At 39.8% G+C, this 8,161-nt stretch overlaps 1 pseudogene; it reads right to left on the bottom strand.

The window, feature by feature from the left end:
- Positions 1 to 3,090: 3,090 nt before the first annotated feature.
- On the bottom strand, positions 3,091 to 8,028 carry LOC103464626 (myosin heavy chain, fast skeletal muscle-like; annotated as a pseudogene).
- Between the last annotated feature and the right edge of the window lie 133 nt (positions 8,029 to 8,161).

The following is an 8,161-nucleotide window of genomic DNA, read 5'->3' on the forward strand; positions in this document are numbered from 1 at the left end:
TCACAACTCCTTCACATAGTCATTCCTTCCCAGCTTAACATTGTACACATTTGTCTCCTGGCTCTAGAGAAGTCTTCCAGATAAAAATAGGGACTCCACAATACATCCAACAGGCATAAGTGAGCCATCCTCTGGGTTCTTATGATGTATTTGTTATGAAAAAAGTATGGTTTAAGAGCTAATTTCAGTCCTCTGGGGAGTCTCTCCAAGACAAATTTTGAATTTAAAATATCTTAGTAGAGAGTACACAATGCTAAAAATAGATAAAATTAAGAAGTACTGCAAAAAATAAAACAGAAAGGGATAAAACTATTCAATATATATTGTATAACTTTGAATAAAGGTGATTTTTCAAAACCAGCAGGAAAATAAGAAAGAAATAGACAGTTTTACAGAATAAAGTAAGACATGTTCCATTGAACAACAATAGGACCCTGAATATAGACAATGGTTTGTATAAATTATTTTAACTAGAATTAAAACCACGCAGTCATTTTTGTTAGCCCCTTTGCAAATAGCTTCCTTTACGTTCACCTTTCTGCCGACTTCCCCTGCACACATTAGGTCTGTCACAGTACAGGCACAACAAAAGAAAAAGCCTTATAAAACAAATTATTCTGTCTATGCATAGTAAAAAGAACATACACCCAGGTTGAAGTGTAGGGTTATGTGAATTGTTTTTGGTTTATGTTATGTTTGTCAAATACATTTTTATTTTACACCGTCTGTGTTGTTTTACAACTTTGAGTTAAAATTTTAATAATAAGGAAAGAGCAAATTATGTACATGTTAAACTTATATAATTCACAGAGTACGTGCATATTTCCCACTCAGGAAATTTACTTCATGGTGTGTTAGTGGATGAACCTCAGGCAGATTCTACACTCAAGCCTTCAGGTTTATCAACAAGGGCTTTTAATGCAGAGCATCTGGATTGTTTAATGGCTATTTTTGTCCTTGCCTTGAAAAATATTCCAGGTCATGGGTTTTGGTTACACTAAAGTTCTGTTGTCTTGTTTATGATAACTTATCATTGTAATATTTACAGTAAAATACTTGTTATTTTTACTGACTGAGAGTCAAGGCAAAATGCATCTAATAACATTAGCTGTAGACTGCACTTGATAAGATCAAATTAATTTAAACTGTGCACAGTATGTACATGCAATAAGTGAGCACTGCAAACCATCCTGGTGCTAAGTTAGATAATGGTTTGTTATTCACTCAATGAAAGAAAAAGATTTTCTTCAGATCTTATCCTATTGGTGCATTCTATTGAGCAGCACTTCCTTTCTTTTTGACAAAGAGACCACCAGCTTGTGAAGATTAAACTTTGAATTAACAGCAGATGACCAACAAAAAATGCAATTTTTTATTGTCAGAATGGGAATATGCTCTCACTGTCTTGATCTTGGGTATCAAGAGGGAGGAAAGACGATAGGCAACCGACCTTCAAAGCTTTGAAATGGATGGGATGTTTGGCTTCGAAGGCTCCATAAACCACCCATCCTGGCAGCCGTCTGCTTTCTGTTGTGGTATTTGAATGAGTTATACTTTCCATCCATCAGGCATTGTGTTTCCTAACACACCTTCAGTAGGCATAAGCCAACTTATTTAGCAATGATATCAGAGCCTCAGTGTTTGGCAAAGCAAGTTGAATCTTATTGTCATTTTAATACATCCTGCTGACCCCATCTACCCACACAAAGACCACATCCCACTTGAGAAAGACAACAGATGGAGAATTCAGGAGAGATGAAGACTTCTTTCCTGGTAAAATGAATATCTCTCTATCACTTAATCTGTCTAATTTCAAATTAAATTTACCTTTAAATATTTGTTTTACATTTACTCATAAAATATGTGTCTTTAACATCAATTACCTTTTGAAGTATATGTGTGTGAAACTGAAAGAGAGTCAATTTATGTGCATTAAGTCCTGTGTTTCTGTGTGGCAAAGTTTTAAAAACAGAATAAAATTAAGAAGAGGCATAGTTGGATAAACAAATAGAGACTTTTTAGTTAATGCAAATGTTTTACATTTGTAAATTTGATACAGAGTTCATCAAGTCCTCTACATAGAAGACAGGTGACTGTAGTTTTTAACTGCTATTTGGGAGTCTCTCTATATTTAGCGGAAAAGAAATACACCATGTTTAACTGTGTCTGAGTGAGAAATGAAAAGATCCATAATAAGATTCACAAACTGCTGAATTCCTCATGCGTGTTTGGTGAAAAGAAACTTTCATCATAACACATAACTCAGCAGACAGAGTGTCACAAATGCTGACTTATTTTCAGTAACGTGTTGGGAGGAGGCAGCTGTCAGGAAAACAGGCTCTAATCTGTATGCCAAACTTAGACAATAAAAGACAGGGAAAATGTCTGGTCTGATGATTCTCAATTTCAGTTGCGACATTCAGACTGGTGGGGTTCAGAGTTTGGGTCTTGTATCAGTAGGTACGGCTGCTGCTGGTGATATAATGGTTTGGGGTATATTTTCTTGACACATGTTGAACCCCTAAGTATCAGATGATCACTGTTTAAATGCCACATAAATAAATAAATAAATAAATAAATAAATAAATAAATAAATAAATAAATAAATAAACCTATCTGAACTAAATTTAAGCTTTTACTATGAACAAAACTTGACAATACTTGGTGGTCCTTGTTTTGGGGGCCTTTTTGCATAGAACTCACAATCACATAAGGGCAGGATTGTGTGTGTGCGTGTGTGTGTGCGTGTGTGTGTGTTTGTTTATAATACTTATAGAGGACTGCACCACAACATTTACCAACAAAATTAGGTCATTTGTGGAAAGTGAAGACCTGTCCTCTGTTTTTTGCAGTTCTACTGAACTCTACTAGTTAGTTTTAGAGGTAAGGTATAAATTAAGTTTGGGTTGTTTAAGGTTAGGAATAGACAAGTAATGGTTAAGTTTTGGTAAAAATTTCTGTGCCAGGCATTAATGCAGTTGCTAAAATGATTTGAAGTTAATAGAAAGTCCTCAATTTGTATAGATATGTGTGTCTGTGTTAAGCTGGTGGCATTAACCATTTTTGTTCAAAGAAGATTCAGAGGCAACAAAAGTGTTGACTAATTTATTTATTGATGAACACTTAATGAGAGCATATCAATGAAAAATCATATTTTATGATTCTCATTTGTTCTCCCATCAAGATTTCAGCTTATTCTTCAGACTCTTTTGCCTAAAGGTACATTAAAAAACACAATGAATAACACAAACAATGAATAACACTTAAACTCTGATTGAAAAGTTGCAACAACCTTTTAAAATGAAACTAACAGTAATTGCTTCTGTTGACAAAAGTGTTTTTGCTCAATGATAGTAAATTTTACTTACTTTTCCAATCTCCCGACTCTTGGCCCTCAGCTTGTTGACCTGGGACTCTGCGATGTCGGCTCGCTCCTGAGCCTCCTCCATCTCATGCTGCACCTTCCTGTACCTGGTGAGGTGAGCATTGGCCTGCTCCTCCTGAGAACAAATTAAACGAACAGTGTGACGTAAAATAATACTGAAAAATGTATTTTTGAATGGTGCATGCCATACTGTATGTGAACTGAGCCTTTGACTTACAGCTTCCTCAGCCTGTCTCTTATATGCTTTCACTTTCAGCTGCAGTTTGTCCACCAGATCTTGTAGCCTTACAATATTCTTCTTGTCCTCCTCCGTCTGCAGGTAGTAAGTGATACATTTATTGCACTGCATGCATAAGGAAAATCTGTAAAATGATCAAATGTGAAAAGTTTCCAACCTGATAGGTGAGCTCCTTCACTCTTCTTTCATATTTGCGAACACCTTTGATGGCCTCGACTCCCCGTCGCTGCTCGCTTTCAACTTCCCCCTCAAGCTCACGCACCTGATATATGAATATGAATTGGGTTAAAAAACAAACAGCATAACAAATAGGAATACAATTATGGTAAAAAATAAAACAAGAAAACAAAGGAATACCCTAGCTTCCAGTTTCTGGAGCTGCTTCTTGCCTCCCTTCATGGCCAGATTTTCAGCTTCATCCAGACGGTGCTGCAGGTCCTTCACCGTGACCTCCAGGTTCTTCTTCATCCTCTCCAAATGAGCACTGGTGTCCTGCTCCTTCTTCAGCTCCTCTGCCATCATGGCAGCCTGGATTTTTCAGGAATTAGTTTATTTTCAGCTTCAAGAGTTTCTCTTTATAGACAGACAGCTTTTGCACAGACAAGAATTAAGATCACTTACATCAGTGATGGCCTTCTTGGCCTTCTCTTCAGCATTTCTTGCCTCCTGAACAGAATCCTCCACCTCACCTTGGATTTGTACAAAGTCAGACTCCAGCTTCTTCTTGGTATTAATGAGGCTGGTATTCTGTAATAAAACACATGACAAATAAATATTAAGGACTGATTTACTGAAGTAGTATCTGCAGTTTTTAGATAAATACCTGAGAGTGCAGCAGTGCAACACGCTCACTAGCATCCACCAGCTCCTGTTCAGCCACTTTGCGGCTTCTCTCCGTTTGCTCCAGAGCAGCTCTGAGCTCCTCAATCTCAGCCATCATCAAGTTGTTCCTGCGCTCCACCATCGCAACCTGTTCTTTCATATCTTCCTGGCCTCTGAGGGCTTCGTCAAGATGAAGCTGTGCATCCTGAATTAAAAACGTTAGATATTAAGAAAAGTTTTAAACACTTGTAATAGTGGGTTCTGTATCATAACTTTCCAACTGGCTGTACCTTAAGCTGTCCCTGAACGTTTCTCAGCTGCTTCTGGGCTTCTGCCGCCTGCCGGTTGGCGTGGCTCAGCTGTATCTCCATCTCATTGAGGTCTCCCTCCATCTTCTTCTTGATTCTCAGGGCGTCGTTCCTGCTCCTGACCTCAGCATCCAGAGTACTCTGCATGGACTCCATCACCCTCTGGCTGTTCCTCTTGATCTGCTCGATCTCTTCATCCTTTTCTGCAAGTTTTCTGTCAATTTCACTCTTGACTTGGGTAAGCTCCAGCTGGACGCGGAGAATCTTGGATTCCTCATGCTCCAGGGTGGCCTGTAGATTTATGAAACAGCTTTTAATGCCAACAGAAAAGTATTCAGATACATATGTTTTAATACTAAAAAGTATGGTCTTGAGTTGACGATTTTTCTCTACTTAAAGAGAAATGAAGTAGACGAAACATAACTAACAATTTAAAGAAAAAAATTATTTTACCTCTGCCTCCTCTAAAGCTGTCTGGATTTCAGACTTCTCACTTTCCACAGTCTTCTTTCCTTTTTCCAGCTCATGGATTGTCTTCCCTGTCTCACCAAGTTGTTCAGTCAAGTCTGAGATCTCCTCTGTTAAATCAGAGACAAAACTTAATGTTTAGCAAGCTAAAGGAAATCTTGTATTGTGGAAAATCAGTCATTTGTTTTACGTTGCAGGTTCTTGTTCTCCCTCTTCAGAGTCTCCAGATGGTCCAGAGCTTCTTCATAAGAGTTTTTCATTTTGAACAGCTCAGTACTCATCGAACGAGCCTCTTTCTGAGCTCCCTCCAGCTCAGCCTGGCTCTCCTCATACTTCTGCTTCCACTCTGCAAGGAGCTGATGGTACGATAAACTATGTTTTTCTTCCTTCTTTTTTGCATCACTTATTCTTGATGAAGCAAAAGATTTTGTACCTTGTCAAAGTTCCTCTGCTTCTTGTCAAGATTTGCAGCCAGAGCATTAGCTCTCTCCACGTCGATCATCAGGTCCTCCACCTCACCCTGCAGCCTCTGCTTGGTCTTTTCCAGAGAGGCGCATTTTGCATTCACAGCCTCAATGGACTCCTCTGCATCCTGAAGACGCTGGGCGAGCTTCTTCCTGCAGAGAGTATGTTTGATTTAAAAAACCTGAAACCTTCGTAATTTCAAATCATCACCATAAGAGTAAAAGTTAGACTTACTTGGCCTCTTCCAGCTCCTCAGTGCGCTGAATGGCATCAGTCTCGTACTTGGTTCTCCACTGAGCCACCTCGCTGTTAGCCTTGGACATAGCGCGCTGCAATTCGGCTTTGGCCTCCTGCTCCTCTTCATACTGCTCTCTGAGCAGATCACAGTCATGACGAGACGACTGGACCGCATGAGCCAGAGCATTCTTGGCCTGTCATCCAAAAAGGAACAGGATTATTACATAATACTACTCATCTCATGTCAATTTAAAATATTTTTGTCCAGCTTTTTTCTCAGTACAGTAATTGTTACCTTGACTTCCTCCTCTATATGTCTTTTCAGCTCTTCAATCTGCTGTGTGTACGCTTGTTTGCCTCTGGTCAGCTGGGACACAAGAGCTTCTTTCTCGTCCAGCTGACGAGCAATTTCCCCTGTTTAAGAAAATTAATCAGCACAAGACAGAAAATTAGTTACCACATCACACTTGTGTAAAAGTGAGATGTTTAAGTCAGAGAAACTACAGAGATGCAAGAAGCTATTTAAAAGTAAAATATATGTTGTTTGACATCTCTGAAAATTACGAGAGCAAAATTTCCAGGTTAGGAAAAGATTTTTTTAAAATGTATACAAATGAGATTGTACGACCGAAAGGCATAAACTTGAAGGTTTACAGTCTGAATTTAAACCAAACTAAGGTTCATACCATTTTCAGTTTGGAGTCGAGCTCTTTGTGCACTAATATCATTCAGTTGACGAACATTCTCGTCATTCTTGGCTTTGAGTTCACTCAGCTGATCCTCCAAGGTTCTGCACATCTTCTCCAGGTTTCCCTAATGAAAGGAAGCTGCTTTGGTTAAACCAAATTGGTTAGGATGTGATTGTTTCCATGGAAATGTCCAGAATCCTCACCTTTGCTTTTGCAATGGACTCCATGTTGCTTGAGAGGTCATCGATCTCCATCTTGTATTCACTTTTCTCTTTCTCCAGCTTCTGTTTGACTCTCTGGAGGTTATCGATCTGCTCTCCCAGCTCCGCCACGCTGTCGGCCTGCTTCTTACGGAGAGATGCGGCTGTGGCCTCATGCTGCAGGGTGGCCTCTTCAAGGTCACGACGCAGTTTCTGAAACTCAGCCTCACGCTTCTTGTTCATCTCAATCTGAGCTGCAGTGGCTCCTCCAGCTTCCTCAAGCCTCTCGCTGATCTCCTCAAGTTCCCTGGAGAGATCGGCCCTCTGCTTCTCCACTTTGGCCCGAGCAGCTCGCTCAGCCTCAATCTCCTCTTCTAGCTCCTCAATACGAGCCTAGAGCAAACAAGGTTATGAGAAAAACAAATTTGAAGGATATTCAAATGATCTCTCAAGTATCAAGTCACACCTGCAGCTCCTTTATCTTTTTCTGTAACTGGACTCCAAGTGATTGCTCGTCCTCAATCTTGTTCAGGAGTTGGCTTATCTCAAAGTCCTTCCTGCAGGTGGGGAAGACATTTTAGATATTGTCTCAGTAGAATGTTTATGAATGGGTTTTTTTTTCCTGTAAATTCTTACTTCTTAATCTTCTCTTCAGACTGCTGCTTGTCATTCTCCAGATCCATTATGGACTCCTGGGCCAATTTGAGATCTCCTTCCAGCTTCCTTTTAGCTCGCTCAAGATCCATGCGGAGTTTCTTTTCTTGCTCTAGAGAGCCTTCAAGCTGATGATTGGATAGTTTTCTTTTTTACATGACATATTTTTCATAGTACTAGATTGGTTGTCGAAGACACCTTTAACACTTACATCGTCCACTTGCTGCTCCAGTTTTGTCTTGGCTTTRGTCAGAGTGTTGACTTTGTCTTCCTCTGCCTGCAGGTCATCCAGGGTCTGCTGATGGGCCTCCTGGAGGGCTTTTTTCTCCTTTGACAGCTTAGCAATGGTCTCATCTTGAGAAGCCATTTCCTCTGTGAGGTTTTTGACCTGGAAAGTGTTAAATAAACAATAATGACCTCGACTGCTTAAATGTCCATAGGAAAGATTAACACCTTAATAAAGACCACAGTCTCACCTTGTTTTCAGTGGCATGTTTCTCTTTTTCCACTTTGGCCAGAGTCAGCTCCAGGTCATCGATGTCCTTCTTCAACTCAGAGCATTCGTCCTCGAGTTTTCTCTTCTTTGCTGTCAGCTCAGCATTGATCTCTTCCTCATCCTCCAGTCTCTCGTTGGTCTCTTTGAGTTTGGCTTCAAGCTGGATTTTTGCTTTGATGAGCCCCTCACACCTTTCCTC

The sequence above is a fragment of the Poecilia reticulata genome, linkage group LG5, assembly GCF_000633615.1.
Source record: "Poecilia reticulata strain Guanapo linkage group LG5, Guppy_female_1.0+MT, whole genome shotgun sequence".
NCBI lineage: Eukaryota > Metazoa > Chordata > Actinopteri > Cyprinodontiformes > Poeciliidae > Poecilia > Poecilia reticulata.